At 40.3% G+C, this 18,320-nt stretch overlaps 1 long non-coding RNA gene across 1 annotated transcript in view; it reads right to left on the minus strand.

The window, feature by feature from the left end:
- Positions 1-4,776: 4,776 nt before the first annotated feature.
- LOC115617607 overlaps positions 4,777-18,320 on the minus strand; it is a 30,788-nt gene continuing 17,244 nt past the window's right edge. The window contains exon 6 of the long non-coding RNA XR_003994638.1: positions 4,777-4,865. This is a non-coding gene — a long non-coding RNA (uncharacterized LOC115617607). The remainder of the gene's footprint in view (positions 4,866-18,320) is intronic.

Raw genomic sequence — 18,320 nt, forward strand, 5'->3', positions numbered from 1 at the left:
TCCTTTTTGTTGAGGGGGAAATAACATGCAAATTAGTGCTCGGTCTCTCATGTTCTCCTTGGCCTTGGTCCAACTTCGTATTATGAAGCGTGCAAAACACTGGAAACATGGAAATTTTAAGATGGGTCAAGTGGTATTGCAGCCTCCATGCACTGTCATGCTAATGGATGATGGAGCTTTTGCACTCATTGAACTCTGTAGGGACAAAGCTTGTAGGTGGTTCCTGGCCAGGGCAGAAACACCTTCACCAGGCGAGCCCTTTAGGAGTATTTGTTTGGCAAACATACCCAAGGTACATGAAGTAAAATGGTTTATGGGTACCTTAACAATGACAGGGACGACTAAGTACAGGTTCCCTGTGCAGGTTCCCGGAAAGAAGTGCAGGTCAAAGAAGTACCAAACAGCACAGTGGTGAGGAACAAAGTAGGTTGTCAGAGGAAGTACTAAGAGAGGAAATGCGTATCTGAAAATGCAGTAAAAGATAACTGGGAGAAGAACAAACCATAGAATTAATGCAAGGTCACAGCACTGAATATTATCTTGTTCCTGTGTGTATGAGTATGGGTCACTTGCTTCTGCTTGGGTATTTCTACCGTGCTTGTCAGGGTTGTTAGTATTTTCAGTTTGTATTAAAGGAACTCTCAGAACAGATGCTCATTCTGCTGGGAACTCTGCAAACACAGTATATGGAACTCTATCCATTTTGTCCATGTGAATTCTAAGTAGAAGACTCTCAGTTCTGAACAAGGCAAAGCAGTAGGAGGCAAATAAGATTCAGGACATGAGATGTCAAACCTGAATGGTGCTGCATGTCACCTGTATACTTACTAGCTCAGATTTTCATGCCCAGGTCTATAGCGTTTAATTTGAAGAGCTTCGAGTCTTAAAAGACCAGACTCAAAGAGCAGAGGGTAGAAAAAGGGAACTAACATGAAAGAAAGAAGAACCCAATTGCAAAATTATGTTAACTCTGTGATTCTTTTTTTTTCGGGGGGAGGGGTGGGAGGACGACCCTTTTTGAGGAGGGACTTCATTATGAGGGGATTAGCCACTAACAAAAATATCACCAAATATTTTAGTATGGAAAAAAGCCTGTATTCTCCACTTGTTCTTTAGTTTCTGTTGGAGTGGGTGCAGGAAATAAGATTTTGGATCTATTTTAGATTTACTTCTATATATTGCAGTGTTATGGTACTTTGTGTGATTTCTAAATTTCTGTCATAATCAAAGGAGTCCTAGAGTTGTTATGAAGAAGAAACACAAGAACTGCCATGATGACTCATGCCATTAGTATTCTGATATCCTCTCTCTGACGGTAGCTCGGATCAGATGTTACAGAGGAAGGTGCAAGAAATCTTTATTTAATTTGAGATAATGTGCTTGTACATTTTCTATACCACTAAACAGTTAAAAGATGGCTTATACCTAATAGATTAGCCTTTACTTATTTATACATGATGCTTGTATCCTAGGGATCAGTTCACCTTGTGCTAGGCGTTGTCCAGACAAATAGAAACAGACGGTTCTTGTCCCAGAGATCTTACCTTTTCTCTATATATGAATATCCTTTCTGAGTTTTCCTTTTATCTCGCTTAATATAAATGCAGGTGTTCTTATTATGTCTGTAAAAGTGTTATCCTGCTTTGAAATCTGCTAAACTGTAAGCCACAAAAACAGCTTGTGGCAGTAAATTGCGTAGACTGGTTAAGCCCTGTGTACAACAAGCATTTCTTTTCGAGGGTGTCATCTGGACACCGCTGTTATGGAAATACATTCCATTTCACAACCTCTCTGTGATATTTTATTCATGCTGTACAGGAGAGAGTAAAGGACCAAGTCCCGTGTTAGTACACAGGAGACAGCTCTTGCAACAAGCACCCATTGCAACCCTTTGGGCTCTGAGAACTGAAACATCTTACAGTCTCCTGATCTCTTTGATGAATCAACAGCACTCCGTGAGGTACACTGTCAAACTGCTCATAGCATGGATGTTCACCCTTTGTGTATCATAAAAGAACATTGTTTATCAACATGTCATCTCAGTGCTGTATGTCATGAAATGCTATGTGCTGTACCATAGTAATACCTCTATGATGAGTCAGTCTTTTCCTACTGTGTCAATTTGTGCATAAGTAGTTCACCTTACATACTTTTTTTTGGCTAACACTTGTTGATTATTTTTTCTTGATGTAATCCCTCTACATGGGTCATTTTTGGTCACAACCTACTTCACATAGCAGATATTATTTGTAGTGCCTCCTTGTCTGACATTTGAATGGAAATCCTGCAAAAAGTCCAATTGTTTGGAGAAGAATGGTTCGAATAATAAGTTCCAGACCTTTGAATTTAACCCCTAGCATGTCTACATTGACCCTTGTTGCTAATAAAGGCTAATGCTGCCAGATTTTTGTTTGCAAGTTTTCCCAGGTAGTTGCCTCCAATTTATTGCCATGATACCCTATCTTGTGAGGTATGTACTGTGTGTAGTTATGGTCTCATTACCCAGATGTTTATACAAGATCTTCTCTAAGATTTTCTCTTGTGTTGCTTGTTGCCCATGGTATTGACTCTGATCAAATTAGGACACGTTACTTCTAGAGAATACTATGCTATAGGGTAAAAGGTTAGAAATGCTCAGCTCCTGCATGTGCTCAGGATGAGGCTTCATCAAGTATTTAGAAGGATCTATCATTTATCTTTACTGTCCATTGGTGGCAGTCACATTAAAGGCATGCATGGAAGTGCTGCATTATCCCAGCTATTGGTGCCAAAGGTGTGCTCTACAGACTGTGAGAGAGTAAAATGATGAGCTTCTGTAGCCCTGTATAAAAGAGCAGCCTGGCCTTCTCTGAGAAAACTAAATACCAACAGACTTCTCACAGTGTTGTTTGTGTGTGATGCCTTTTGTTCTAGCAAGAATGAATGGCTGCGTGAGAAAATATTTTTGGTTGTAATCCCAGTTTATATAATAATCAGAAGCAGAATGAGGATGTAGACCCGGCTTTCTGTTTCCCTATTCTTGTACCCCATATGGGGTTTCTCCTGTTCTGATTCATTGCTTTCCCATTTTTGTTTGGCTTAAATGAGAGATATTATGTAGGTTTAAACACACAGTTTGTTAAGCTATCGACAGATTGTTGGGTTACCCCCACACCCATTGCACAAGAACCTTGAAAGGCCCATCTTCATGAGCCCAGGGGACACAATGGCAGGCAGAAACACAAATTAAAGGCTGAGGAAGGGAGACACTGTCTGGTCACCTCCCAGGGCTGTCCCTGCAAAGCCTCAGCCCCAGTGTGAAACCCATCCCCATGAGGCATGGGGAGCAGCTCTCCTGGTCTAACGGGGTTGTCAGCTGGAGGTGTGGGACACATAAGAGGATGCAGGGCAAGCGCATTTTGGGCGTTGCACAGGATTTATTATGGGATGTTTAGGGGAGGAACCAAAGGTCGGACAAAGGTGGGATTTAAGAGATTTGGGCAGTAACAAGTGTGGGATAAGGGAATAAAAGAGTTCATCTGTGTAAAGAGCTGGCTGGCCAAATGCTCACCTGGCGATGCCCTGCACCTCACTAGCACAGTCTGTCCTGTCTCCTTACTAAACTCCACCTTCAACTGTTTTCCGGTAAAGAACTCTTTACTCCTTGCGTGTATGGGGTGGTGGGGTGGGGGTCGGTCTGTGGTGCAGGAAGGAGTGTGGGTCTGATTGCTAGCGAAGATAATGCCAGATGAGCCAGTGAGTAGGTAAAGTGGGCTGGGGACCAGGATGGGTTTGGAGATCTCCGAGGGCCACCTCTGAGTGTGAGAGTAGCTGCATGTCTGTAGGGCCAAGAGCACAGGGGGTTGGCTATTTGGAACAGGGGAGTCCTGGACAGCTCTGTGCATGTGTGTGATGGTCTGTACCAGCAGCTGGAGTGGGGCTGCAGCCTCAAGAAATTGTATGCCAAGGTAGCAGCAAGTGGGGAGACAGGGATCCAGAGGTGGCTATTAGACAGACTGACTAAGTCCTTCTGCTGGAGGGCTCCTCCTTATACATACGTATATATATTCCCACTTCTTGGAGCTCCATCCTGCTCAGCTGGAGCAGGGAACAGGATGAGGCTGGTGGTGCTGTCAGTGTAGGTGTCAATGCTCTGTGTGTCTGTCCGTGATCTGTATGGCCAGCAGTGTATAAATGTATATTTGCGGTGTATACACGTGCTCTGTGTGCATGTGTCTACTGGAAATACATGCTCAGCCTCACTACTGGTTGGACCCCGGGGCATGGAGTGGCAGCAGCCTTGCCTCTCTCAGTCTGCCAGATTAGGTTTATTTTCCACTAACACAAATCCTTAGAGAAAAGCACTGGAAAGCACACACCACGCCATTGTTACTTTCGTTCTGCTATCCTTTTTTTCTGTTTTCTCACTGTCTCTTTGTATTCTGTATCAAACTGAGTAACCACAGACCAGGTCAGCACAAATGCATTTGAGGATGATTTGAAACAAAACTGAGTGGGATCACATGATTGTAGTCAGTCTTTTCTGCTGTCTCCTTGCTGGATAAAATTACTTTGTGCATGAACACAACGGTAGTGTCTAGCTTCTTTCTTGTCACTGTCAAGGCTGCTGGTCATGTTGCAAATGCACATTACTCACGTGGATGATGATCTTCTGACTGAGAAGCAGGAAGGGAAGCACAAAATTAAACATCATTCTGACAATGATGGTTGCTTAGGGGAAACACCATAATACATCAATAAACACACAAACATTTTCTTTTCTACCTGAAAGATTCTTTTACTGTTCTCATATATATCATGCCTCTGTCTGAACTTCTTGAAAAACATTGCTTTGCTCCACACTGTCCACACTGCTTTATCAGCTTCTATGGAAAAAGAGATTGACATGATTCCCACAGTGCTAGTTCACCTTTACCAATACAATGAACACAGAATAATGTGCTAAGATTGTCCATGCAGCCAATAGGCCATAAGCTGACTGTTTATGAAGCATTATCTGGTGGTCATCCCTAAATTATTAAAAAAAAAAAAAAAAAGTTAGGGAAGTGAATTCAATCTTGGGGTATCTGGTCTGGGACATTTTAAGAACATAAAACCAATCCCACCAGATCACACCAAGGATTCCCATAGCCCTGAATTCTGTTTCTTGGCGATTTAGTCCAGTGGTCGACAGCATGTTCAACATGTACTTGTTGATGTCTATATGCTGCAAAGTGCCCAAGGCTAATACCTCATGGTATGCCAAAGAGCGTAGGAAGAAATTCTTGTTCTTACTCCCCAGAATCCTTTCACAGCTTTCAACTCAGGGACTTCCAGTCTATTTCTGTGTTAGATAAATAACTGTGTCAAGCAGAATTGCATTTCCTACTCTAAAACCTTCCCTGTTTGAGGCCAAACCAGACCTATTCTTGTTGGGACATGTATCAGCTGCTTATGAAGCCTATTAATTCAATTTCATAACCAATTTGTTTATAATTGATAGCCGAAAGAAATCCCTGTCTGCACTTTTTCAGAAGCTCCTAACATCAAATCACCTTTGAATATGAACTTGTTTTCCAGGTCATCGATTCCATTTCTGAACGTTTTACTTCCTTTGGTGCTTGTAGAATGCAGTCATCATTGATTATTTTCATGTTGTTAAAATGTGCTCTTGTGGTCTACAATCAAAGCTTTCACAAATTAAATTCTCACTAATATTCTCCTACTTCTGTCACTATAAGCTCATGTATTAAAGCTGTTTGCCTTTCCTCACTGCACTCTCAGAACTGCCAGGATATTGAAAATATGGGTCAGAATTTAAACAGATTAAAATATGAAGAAAGACTTGGCGTAATAGCTATTTTTGTACGTGTCAAACAACCAATAACCACAATTAAAAAGATGTACATACATCTAGGAAGGTTTTACATTTTTATAATAATAAAAGTCAGTTCCACAAAGTGGTATAATAAAAAAAATTGTATCAAATATATTCCTTTTTTCCCAGCAGTAGATCATAGGGCTTTCAGGAGTGGTTGAGTTTTAACATTATTTGATCTCAGGAATGGAACTTCTTTTATTCTACATCCTAGATCTGTTAGAATTAGTATAAATTTAATTCACACCATTCTTATCAGCAATTGAATATAGAATTTGCTTATAGCCTAAAAAGAAGAAATATAGATCTCTGTATCTTCTGATACATCGAGCAGTACTGTTTGCTGCTAAATACCACATCTCCCAACTATTATTGTTAAAAAGCTTGTTTGAGAAGATAACATCTGATAGCTATCAGTTGTATTTACTTCAAAAAATGTAGTCTCTAGGAATCAATGTGCCAGTATTTAGCAAATGAATGTCTGAAACAAAGGCACATGAACACAAAAGTTGTCTCATTGCACAACTTTATAAGCATATTTTTCAGGAAGGCATTTCGACAGACTGTTACCTTTCAATTGAAAGTATTTGCAGTCAAGACAATTACATTCTGTTCTAAATGTCAGCCAACAGGATTGCCAGCAAAACAGAAGCAAAGATGGTTGCCCTTAGAACTGACATAAGTCACCAGTTAGTAACTTTTTCTTTTACAATATCTTCAGACTGGTCTATCTTCAGTATCTTTAGTGTTCTTATTTCTTATTTCATAATTAGAAACAAGCTTAGGGTCTATAGCTTTCATCACCATAGGAAAGAGCTCATAAACTAGTTAGATGGATTCCTATTTTCAAATGTTGCTCATTATTTTTAACAAAAGCAAAACTCTAATTGGACAACATAACAGAAGTTTCTCTTCCCTAGGGCTTGAAGCATGCATGGAATTTGTTGTAAGAAGAGAAACAGATACCAAGTTGTAGTGATTCCAGTTATGTAGAAATATAATGAGCAAATTAAGATAGGTCAGAAATTTCCAACTCTGCCATAAAAAGGAAAGAAACCTTTTGTAGAGATGGTTACTCCTTTCTGTGAATAAGCTTATCTTTTCCTAAGAAAAGCCAAAGTAAGAAACTATAGATAGAGTAGGTTTTGGAGAAGTTAATGTGGTGTGTGTGGGTTCTCTTTATGTGCCATGTTTTAGGGAGAATTTAGGTCAAAGTCAGTGATTTCGTCACTTGACAGATCCAGGACTTATCACTCCTACAAAAAAGGAAGGACCTAAGTGACACAGAATTCTGCCACCCTGGTGGCACAGAGTGTTTTTTCTGTGAGGAGGTATGGAGTAGGTAATGGCTTCTTTCACAGCCCTGAAGGGAAATTAGCTCACAGATTACCTGCTTAGCCTGTGTACTTGTATCAAAGACAGCACTCTCAGGGGGAGGGGAAGCTATTTTGTCTTTTAAAGAAAAAATGGTTCCTCTTTGAAAAAACCCCTGTTCCTGCTAAAAATATATACATGTGTGGGTATACACACATATATATCTGTATGGATATATGCACATGTACTTTGATTAATACCTTCCTAGTGTGAAAGGTTAGTTATCTTGCATTGTAATTGTTTCCCCAAGTGGGTAATACCAATTGTTTCATGAAGTCAATGAAAAAATTGCCAGTTTCAACAAATGGATGAAGTGTGACAATTGATTTTCTGAAACATGTCTCACAGTTATATGATATGTTCTTAGCAGGATCAGAAACCTGTTAGTCAAGAGGCAAAGCTCACGATACTGTGTTGTGAATGAATTCGTTTGCATGAATCGGATCCCCAAACTGACACTTGACTAGTGTATTCTTGAATGCAAAAGAAAAACAGTAATCATTTTCTGAAAGCTGAGACCTGGTAAGTAGACTGCTTATTACAGATATTTTTAATTAAGATCATGAAAAAAAGATATTTTATTCACAGAAACCCCCCAAACTTAGCTGTAGTTGCCGTTACAGCAGATAATGAAACTGCTAAAAGAGCTGGTAGAAATAATATGCTATTTGATTAAACTAGTACAGTAAATAATTCAAACAAAAGCCACAAATGTTATACATCTTTAAGGACACAGAGTTGATATATGTGAAAGGCTCCAATAGCCACATTTGCAGCTTACGGGCACTGCAGCGGTTCTTAAGTGCAGGGATGGAGCATGTGGAGCATGAGAAGGACATTACTGAAGAGAGAAAACCAACAAGGATTTGGGGAGGTGCATTTGTAGGAGGAGAAAGAGGTTGTTTGCCTGATGCAATGTGGGAAACTAGTTTGAGCAGTCAGTAGTGAGCTAAAGATCTATGAAAACAAGGCAGTGCAGTGGAGGCGAAACAGACAAACAAAATAATATATACAAGTTTAGGAGCAGAAAGAAACATAATGGAAAAGCTAGGTCCTTTGTAACAAAAGAAGAGAATTTAGAACTTCATTTTATTCCTGTGTGAAAGAAAGAGGACGAAATTGAAAATATGAAGAAAACTAAATGAAAAAGGTATCTGGAGACTCTTCTAGGAGAGCTGTGTATATTAGCACAAAATAGATATACGAATGCAATACTGTACACAATACTGTACATAGAACAATCTCTTGATTCAGGATCACCAAAACCATAAAAAATACTACTTAATTATTTCCCTCTTTTTTTTTTTCAGCATTTGCCTTCTTTTGAATTTGATTTCATACCTGATGAGTGTTTGAGAATGCCTATTTGTAGAAAGCAAAATATCTCAATAGCCTCTAATACCACAAATGAAAGCATGTAAGATCAAGTTAGAGATTGAGGTAAAACCCAAAAAAAGTGGGCCAGAATTTGCTTTTAACTGTACAACCCAAATAGCATTCGAATTTCTCAAAAGGCAAAATGGATATGCAGAAATGGGTATTCCTGTATGAAAGTATCTCAAAATTATGGTTGATTCACAGTTGACCATAGCTGGGAAGAGAACAAAAAGCAAACTGTAAAGTTTTCTGTAAGATATATACTATAAAAGTAGAAGTCAGATAAATTATCCATATTCACAGAGGCTATGTTGCATGTTGTACAGCTTAGCAAGGAAAATAGTAATTTTCATAGACTTTTTGCATCTGCAGTTTTTGTGGGAAAACTGTACTGCTCTGAAAGAATTCCAGTGTGTTTTGTTGTAGTCTGTGTGAGTCATGTGCAAGTCATTAAAGTCAGAGCCTGTCCATTGTGAACCCATCAGTATCGTGTAGTCCAAGGTTAAAAAGAAAATGTCTGGTTTATGATTCCACTCATTCTTTTGGCTCTCTACCATTTCTTGTAGTCAGAAAAAAAGTGCTTGAGAACTGACAATTCTTCACCATTTTCGAAATCTCAGTCCAACATCCATTACACAGCATCTCTTTGAAGACTTTTTTAGCTAATATGTTATATTTGCACCTGACAGCACTCGGAAGCTACAAAATAGTACCTGCACAACTTCAAGCATAGAAAATGCCATTTCCCTGTCTCTGCAGAAGGTCTTAGAGATTCAGAAATACCATTTACAAAGAGGATCACATACTCTTTATATTAATTACTGTTGTAGACTGAGGAGAAAACAAAACCAAACCAGAAAAAAGGAAGTGACATGCCCATGAAAGAGCACAGGACCATGTCTTTTGCTTGAGGAAATTGATTTTTCATGTGCCATCAACATGGGTTCTTTCACTTGACTTGCTCTGTATTTTTTACAGAGCTCTAACAATTACTTTAATGTCAATGTTCATTTAAGGCCAGTATAAAACCATCTGTCTCTTCCCATAGATTTTTAAATCCCTAAATGACCTCCAGATAGTTTTTAGAAGTTTTTTCTTTTCTCTGTAGTGTCCTCAGAATCACCAACCCGGTGCCTTTAAGTATCTCCTTCCTCGTATTACTGAGGCCTTCCAATTAACTGGCGACTGGAAATACCACGTTCTGTGCATTAGTCTTAATTACTATTGTGGGAACTCATTCTCAGCAGGCACTCTCTGAGTCAAAAACTGCATTTTGTAAGAACCCAGTTCCCTTTTTAATCTGTTAGTATGTAGGTAACATAGCCCTTGATCTTATTCTGCTATCCCTTTATCAGATGTTCAGAAAGGTTGTGTTTGTGGTTTTGTTTTGTTTTTTTTTAACATCAAACCACTCCCAGTTTTGTACTCAATTTGCAAATCATATTTTGGTAGATGAAAAAATGATATGTTTGTGAAGCTGCTTTTGCCTACAGCAGGAAGCTATTAATGGGCAGTTTCAGTGAGCGCTGGCATCCCATAAATAACAACTACTTCCATGAGCATCAAAACTAATGAAGCCTAGGGATTTGTCTTGTAGTTGGATTCCAAGCTGCTTAATAACTTGCTGCCTCTCACTGAGGCTTTTCTTTTGTCTGGAACATTCATAATGTCCCTCTCATGGTTTCTCTGGTGTCTAATAAAGCCTAAGTTCGCGCTGCAATCTTTCCTCAATGAAGAGACTGATACCATCTCTCTTCTTGACACAAGTACCCAATTTCACAAAACATATAATAAATTGATATCTGAGACAACTGCTGCTCTGTCAGACTTAGCTGAGGCCTGTCAACAGTTTCAGAAGTTACTGGATTAGGAATCAGCAGAGTGCGCGACATATGTACCATATTTACCTAGGAAACTAGGCTCAGTGTTCTGTTTGGGGTTTTTTGTGTTTGGTTTTTTATTTTCTTTTTTATTTTTTTATGTGTGTTTTGTTTGTTTGAGTTTGGTTTTTTGTTGTTGTTGTTGTTTTTTCTTGTTTTTTTGTTTTTTTGTGGGTTTTGGGGGGGTTTTTTTTGTTTGTTTGTTTGGTTGGGTTGGTTTGGTTTTTTGTGGGGTTTTTTTTGTTTTGCTTTGTTTGGGGTTTTTTGGGTTGTTTTGTAGATTTTGTTTTGTTGTCCCTCCCAGGAACTGAGGCCACAGTCTTCATGTCTGTTTATTTATGTATGTCTATCAGTTTTTGCTAGTGAGAAATAAGTTAGCAGTCTCTGGGTTTAACAATACAATTGTAAGAGGAGTGCATTGGTAACCTTCTAAACTACCCATGTCCATTTTCCATAGGACAGACTGTAATTACGCTTCAGTGTCACAAATTCCCTTAAGCTTTCTGTTCCAGGCATCTTGCAGTACCAGCTGTCTGGCAGAGCACTGCCCTCAGGTTGCTTGTGCAGGCAAACTAGGTAAGGTATGAGTTTTAATACAGTAATTTCTTTTCTGATGACTACTTAAACTCTTTCTCTGTTGTAAAGAATTACTGATGAAGAACAGTACCTCAAGGAATATCAATATATATTGTGGCATTTGCTAATTCCAGCATGCTAATTCTATTATCATGTATTGACGTTTGTGTTTGTTCAGCTTTGGCCCAGTAGCCATGTTGCTACCCCGATTTTTATGTGAATCTTTTCAGATGGTCTCCCCTAGATCAAAGCCAACTTCTGTGCAAACTTTCCCACTCTACATCAAAAGCAATCTGCAGAATTTCTGGTGAAACACCTCATGCCAAACAAAACAAATGCAGCAATGTGTGGCAAACATAAAACGGGTATTTAAGCATATGCTAATATGCACTCCTTTGCTAAAAGAATCCGACAGAACCCCGTAGATACAGAAAGGAGAAAAAAAAATATTTGGCATCATTTCATCTAGAATTTCTTCTTGTGTAAACAGTAGAAAGTATTCTCTTTTATATATTTATGTATTTTTTGCTATTTGAAGCATTACTTCAGTTGAGTGTTTCATCTCTTCTTTAAATGTGAAAAGTTATTCCCTCTATTTGTCCCATCACTCCCCCAGGAAAAAGCATTTCAAACATTATTTTAGCATATCCTTTACCATGGGCTTTTGCTGGTGTCTCAAAGTCTCATCCAGCATGACCCTTTCAGCTCTTCTCTGTGAAGAGCTTCCTTCTGCCTTGGAAGATACCCTTAAATTCTTCCTCAGTTGTTCTGTTCTGAACTTGAGCTGAGATCAGCCTCTTTATGAGAGCAAGAATTTACTATAACTTTAAAGTCAGTACTGGGTACTTTAAATATAATACTATTGCAAATTAAATGGCTCATGGAGATGGAAGCAGGGGCTTAAAGTAGTTTCTTTGCTGTCAGTCTTTGCTTCAGTGCCCCATTACTTTTGGGGGCACTATACTGTCTTATACATCTTTGTCCAATTAGAATGGATGAAGAAGTATCCTGCTTACTGTCATGTCTCCATCTTCTTCTGTAAGTGCTGGTTTTTGCTACGATGGCAATTTTTTTCTGAACTAAAGTGCTGTTATCATTCTGTTTCACTTTATGTATACCAGCATGCTCTGCTAATACTTCCAAATTCACGAAGTCATATAGTTCATTGAAGTTCCTCTATCTTATGTTATGACTAGCAAGCCAAGATTAGCTTGTGTTACTTACCACAGCACTGCTGGGTTTTTTTGCAGGCTTACTTTGACCTCCACATGTCTTCCTGCCTCAAACTTCTTTTATCAGAACTGTATTATTTGAGCATTGTCTGTTCTCTACAACCGTTGTTCTGGACAAAATAATTTCTTGATAGCAGATTCTGGTTATTTTGTCATGGACTAATTTTAGCCTGCATGTTGCCCTTGAACTCTTATGCATGCTCTCTCTCAGATTTTCATCCCATGCCCCACTATAATTTGGTCTTTTACTAGGTCCTGAATTGCCTCCCCAAATTATCAGTTTCTCTTCTCCTTTTGATTGCAGACTCCATTTTTCTAAAGTCTTTCTATACTCTTTGGTGGACATTTACACACTTTACTTTAAACGACTAATTTAGAAAGTTTGTTCATGTCCTACAGCTTCCTATATAGTCAGTAAAAGAATTCCTTATGAGGACAAATGTGGCATTTAAACTGGGCTCTGAATTACTCTTTAAGGAGCCTCCCACTTCCAGCTCTTTCTTTCCTCTCTCTTTCCATTAATAATCTATGAAGACTATCCCTCTAATTTAGCTACCTGATTTATAAGAATAAATTTATGCAGTCTGAGTACTCCTAAATGCTCAATAATGTATTTTTCATGTGTTTTATTTCTAGATGCTATAATGTTACATTTTATAGTTTTATAGTTAGCTTTTTCTGCTTGAGCTAGCTGGAAGCTATTAAAATCATGCAGTAGTCTTACCCAAGATAAAGCTACCTTCTGACCAATCATCCTATTTTTGCCGGCATCCACTGATTTAACCTTCCACAGTTGTCCTCTGCACTGTACCTCTCCCACAGAGCTTTTAACTGCTCCATCCCTTTACTGAGGTTATTTTCTTCATTTGTACTACTACTCCTGGTATCACATTCTGTAGTCAAAAATATAATGCAGAGCCAAATATCTGACAGAGCCCTGCTTCATTCAGCATCTGACTGACTGATCAGCACTGTCTGCCATAAGTCTCTGAATAATCTCAGCATCTACTTGCAGCTGGCTCACGCCCCAGCTTCTTGAATACCACAGTTATTCAGAAGCAGTGCTTCTCCAAAACATTGGTATTATAAATCTAAATATTCAGCGCAAATCTAAAGAAAGGTCCAGAACATAAAAGTCATAGCCTTTGAAGCCTGTTCCAATCCTGGCATGCCAGTTTCTGATGGAATTAGTCTACATTCAGTGGTACCTAATAACCATAATCAAAGAGAAACAGTATCGCAGGGTGCACTCTGCAAAGCAGATTCCTAAAGCACTTTAGCCAGATGGCTGTGCTAATCCATGAAGACTAATTTACAAAACAAGACAAAAATATTCCAATGTTAAGAAACAAATTGTAAATAGGGGTACTAAAACGGATGTAATTTTATTGGAAGTTACGTGGAGTTCCATTAAATTATTTTCTGTGCTCTAAAAGATGTATAAGTAACTACTATTTATTCTACCATTACATGCGCAATTACAACTTTGGAAGATTTGCATCATTCATACTCATGGCAAACAATTATTGAACAGAGAGTGAGGTATTTTGAGTGTGGAGTTTTGTGCTTACATCTTGCGAACAGTTTTCTGAATAAAAGAAGATTCTATTTTAAACATTTTTAGTTAGCATTTCAATGAATCTTTTATGGCTTTTGCTCCTTCACCAGAATTAAGTAAAGCAGAATTAAGTAAAACTTAAAGGACTACAATAACCTAGGAAATTACATATTAGAGGAAAATATTCATATGGAATCTGGCATGCTGCAACTCCATGCCCCTAGTTATGGTGAGAACAGACTGTGCTGATCAGGTGCAGGGCATGAACAGACAAGCATCCTGGCCAGCCTCTGCTTTCCATAGGGAATCCTTTGGAAGCTTTAATGCTGTTAGCTGGAGGATTTGTACACCTATCATAACAACTATAATTATGTATGATCCATACGCAGGCTTTACAGAGGACCATCTTTATATGCTCTTTCCTTAGAATAGCCATTAAAGGTTGACCTGGAGACTACAATACATTATAGTTCATGCAAAAAATGGCTATGGAATGAATAAAGTGATACCAAGCCCGCCCCTCCACCCCCACCCCCCCAAAAAAAAAAAAAAGAATTAAGACAAGCTTAATGGGGGCAAGAAAAAATTCTGCTTGAGGGAAGAAAAGGCTGGACATTTGTGTATTATGCAGCAAACTGAAGGGAACACAAAGTGAGCAGTAGATAAGTAACCTGGATCATCTCAAGGGATGATAGTTTGTATGGTACCTTGCCAAGGTTTTAGACCTAGGGCAGTTACTCATCTTGTCTGCAACATGACAGCAGGATTGAAAGCTGCATTTGAGTTTCAAAAAGGTTTTACTCTGCTTGAAAGGACTGTTCACAAACAATATTTCAACTGCCTCCAGGCAATTCTCTTGCTTATATCATGTACATAAAAATAAGAAAATTAAGTAAGACTTGTTAATAAGACATTCATGTGAATAAATCTGCAATTGTTTTAAATTAAAAGTGTTTATGAGGTCCTGAATACAATACTTCATCATCACAAACTATAAGACAGAGAGAGGGTTTGACAAGCAATTAGGAATCTCAAGATAGAATGCACTATCCAAGTCCAAGGTATTCTTGTTATTAATCATTGTGTAGCTCCCCACTACTGTAAATCAACATCAGTACATTGAAGGCAATGGAGTAATTGAAGCAACATTGATTTTTCACAAGCTGCAAAGCTGACCCAAAATATTTTGGTTTTATTCAGGTTTCTTTAAAGAAATATAGATGTATTTTTTCTCTTCTTCCCCTTTTTGGAAGTTGAAGAAAGTAAATGTCAAAGCTAGCGCTAATTAAGTGTTTAGAGTTGAGCTCATGAGAGGATTAAGAGCATATATTAAGATATTCTTTCAGCCTTTCAAGTATATGTTTCTATTCCTGTTTCTGAACCAGATTGTAACTTCAGTTATGGTAATGTAGTTATGGAGCATTGCTAAGGAAATACAGTGCTGTTAGATAAACATCTGACTGATAGTATTTTACATGCACTCCAGTGATAAATTACATTGTAGCAATTTTTCATATGGGAAAAGTTTGCCAGAATACATTACAAAGATATTTGTTTAGTCATAGAATCACAGAATGGTCTGGGTTGGAAGGGACCTTAACGCTCATCCAGTTCCAACCCCCCTGCTCTGGGCAGGGACACCTTCCACTAGACCAGGTTGCTCAGAGCCCCGTCCAACCTGGCCTTGAACACTGCCAGGGATGGGGCAGCCACAGCTTCTCTGGGCAACCTGTGCCAGTTTCTCACCACCCTCACAGGAAAGAACTTCTTCCTAATGTCTAATCTACATCTACCCTCTTTCAGTTTAAAACTCATCCTATCACTACACTCCCTGATAAAGAGTTTTAAATCACCCAGTGTTTTAAATTACCTGAATTTAAGGTGTTGTCGTGGTTTGAGCCCAGCCGGTAACTCAGAACCACACAGCCGCTCGCTCACTCCCCCCCCCACTTCTTCCTCCCCCCGCTCCCGGAGGGATGGGGAGGAGAATGGGAAGAATGCAACTCCCACGGGTTGAGATAAGAGCAGTCCCGCAACTAAGGTATAACACAAAACCACTACTGCTACCACCAATGATAATAACGATTAGTGAAATAACAAGGGGAGAGGATACAATTGCTCACCACCCGCCGACCGATACCCAGCCCGACCCGAGCAGTGATCTGGGCCTTCCGGGTAACTCCCCCCGGTTTATATACTGGGCATGACGTGCTGTGGTATGGAATACCCCTTTGGCTAGTTTGGGTCAGGTGTCCTGTCTCTGCTTCCTCCCGGCTTCCCCTCCTCCCTGGCAAAGCATGAGACTGAGAAAGTCCTTGGTTGGAATAAACATTACTTAGCAACAACTAAAAACATCGGTGTTATCAGCGTTGTTCCCAGGCTGAAAGTTAAAAAACACAGCACTGCACCAGCTACTAAGCAGGAGAAAAATGACTGCTATAGCTGAACCCAGGACAGTATCCACCCCTTATTCCATACCATTCACGTCATGCTCAGATCCCACATCTCTCAGCACACCATCACCCCTGTCCCATATATACACATATATATACACCCACACCCACACACAGAGAAAGATATCGTTCCCTAGTCCATGGACCAATCCCTGTAAAATTGCTGAACTCATCCAGTCCATAATGTCAGGTTCCATCTCTTGTAATAGTCTTTCAGGGCAGGAGGGACGGTACATGGTGTTGGGTTGTTGCCTGCTGATGATACCGCCAAACTCATCTGGTCACTGCTGAGCTCATCTGGTTTCCTCAAAATTCATTCTTTGTTGAGGTGATGATCGGAGGGAAGTCAGGGTCAATGGCTGGTGACCTGAAGATATCTAGCTGGTGGGCTATAAAAGTGTTATAGAGCAGGCAACAGCGTACAATTGAGTTCATTGGCTGTTTTCCCCCAAAATCAAATCCCCTTGAGGTACACATCGGACTTCCCCATCTTCCCGCATTACCCACCAAGTATATCCAGGTCCCTGAGCAAAAGCAACCCCACGAGTGGGTTTGCCTTTACCTGAAGCAGGAATAACCCAGACTGTCTTCCCCAACAAATTCTTTATGTGCACCACAGGAACTTTATCCCCCTCTACAGTACGTAAAAGTTCTGATTGGGCTGGGCCAGCCCTGTTGGCAGATCCCCTACTGTTGACCAACCAGGTGGCTTTTGGTAAATGTGTATCCCAGTGTTTGAAAGTCCCACCACCCATTGCTCTCAGTGTAGTTTTTAACAGCCCATTGTACCGTTCGATTTTCCCAGAGGCTGGTGCATGGTAGGGGATGTGGTATACCCACTCAATGCCATGCTCTTTGGCCCAAGTGTCTATGAGGTTGTTCCGGAAATGAGTCCCATTGTCTGACTCAATTCTCTCTGGGGTGCCGTGTCGCCACAAGACTTGTTTCTCAAGGCCCAGGATAGTGTTCCGGGCAGTGGCATGGGACACAGCGTATGTTTCCAGCCAGCCGGTGGTTGCTTCCACCATGGTAAGCACATAGCGCTTGCCCTGGCGGGTTGGTGGGAGTGTGATATAGTCAATCTGCCAGGCCTCCCCATATTTGTACTTCAGCCATCGTCCTCCATACCAGAGAGGCTTTAACTGCTTGGCTTGCTTAATTGCAGCACATGTTTCACATTCGTGAATAACCTGGGCAATAGTGTCCATCGTTAAGTCCACCCCTCGATCACGAGCCCATTTATATGTTGCATCTCTGCCTTGATGGCCTGAGGTGTCATGGGCCCACCGGGCTAAAAATAATTCACCCTTATGTTGCCAATCCAAGTCCATCTGAGCCACTTTAATCTTAGCAGCTTTATCCACTTGCTGGTTATTCTGGTGTTCCTCAGTGGCCCGACTCTTGGGTACATGAGCATCTACGTGGCGTACCTTCACCACCAGGTTCTGCACCCGAGCAGCGATATCTTGCCACAATGCAGCAGCCCAGATGGGTTTACTTCTGCGTTGCCAGTTGCTCTGCTTCCATTGCTGCAACCACCCCCACAGGGCATTTGCCACCATCCATGAGTCAGTATAGAGATAAAGTACCGGCCATTTTTTCTCGTTCAGCAATGTCCAAGGCCAGCTGGATGGCTTTCACCTCTGCAAATTGACTCGATTCACCCTCTCCCTCAGCAGTTTCTGCAACTTGTCGCAGGGGACTCCACACAGCTGCCTTCCATCTCCGATGCTTTCCCACAATACGGCAGGACCCATCAGTAAACAAGGCATATTGCTTTTCACTCTCTGACAGTTCATTATATGGTGGGGCCTCTTCAGCACGCGTCACCTCCTCTTCTGGTGACATCCCAAAATCTTTGCCCTCTGGCCAGTCCATGATGACTTCTAGAATTCCTGGACGACTGGGATTTCCTATTCGAGCTCGTTGTGTAATTAGTGCGGCCCACTTACTCCATGTAGCATCAGTTGCATGATGTGTAGAGGAGACCCTGCCTTTGAACATCCAGCCCAG

This window comes from Strigops habroptila, chromosome 1 (genome assembly GCF_004027225.2).
Source record: "Strigops habroptila isolate Jane chromosome 1, bStrHab1.2.pri, whole genome shotgun sequence".
NCBI classification, from domain to species: domain Eukaryota; kingdom Metazoa; phylum Chordata; class Aves; order Psittaciformes; family Psittacidae; genus Strigops; species Strigops habroptila.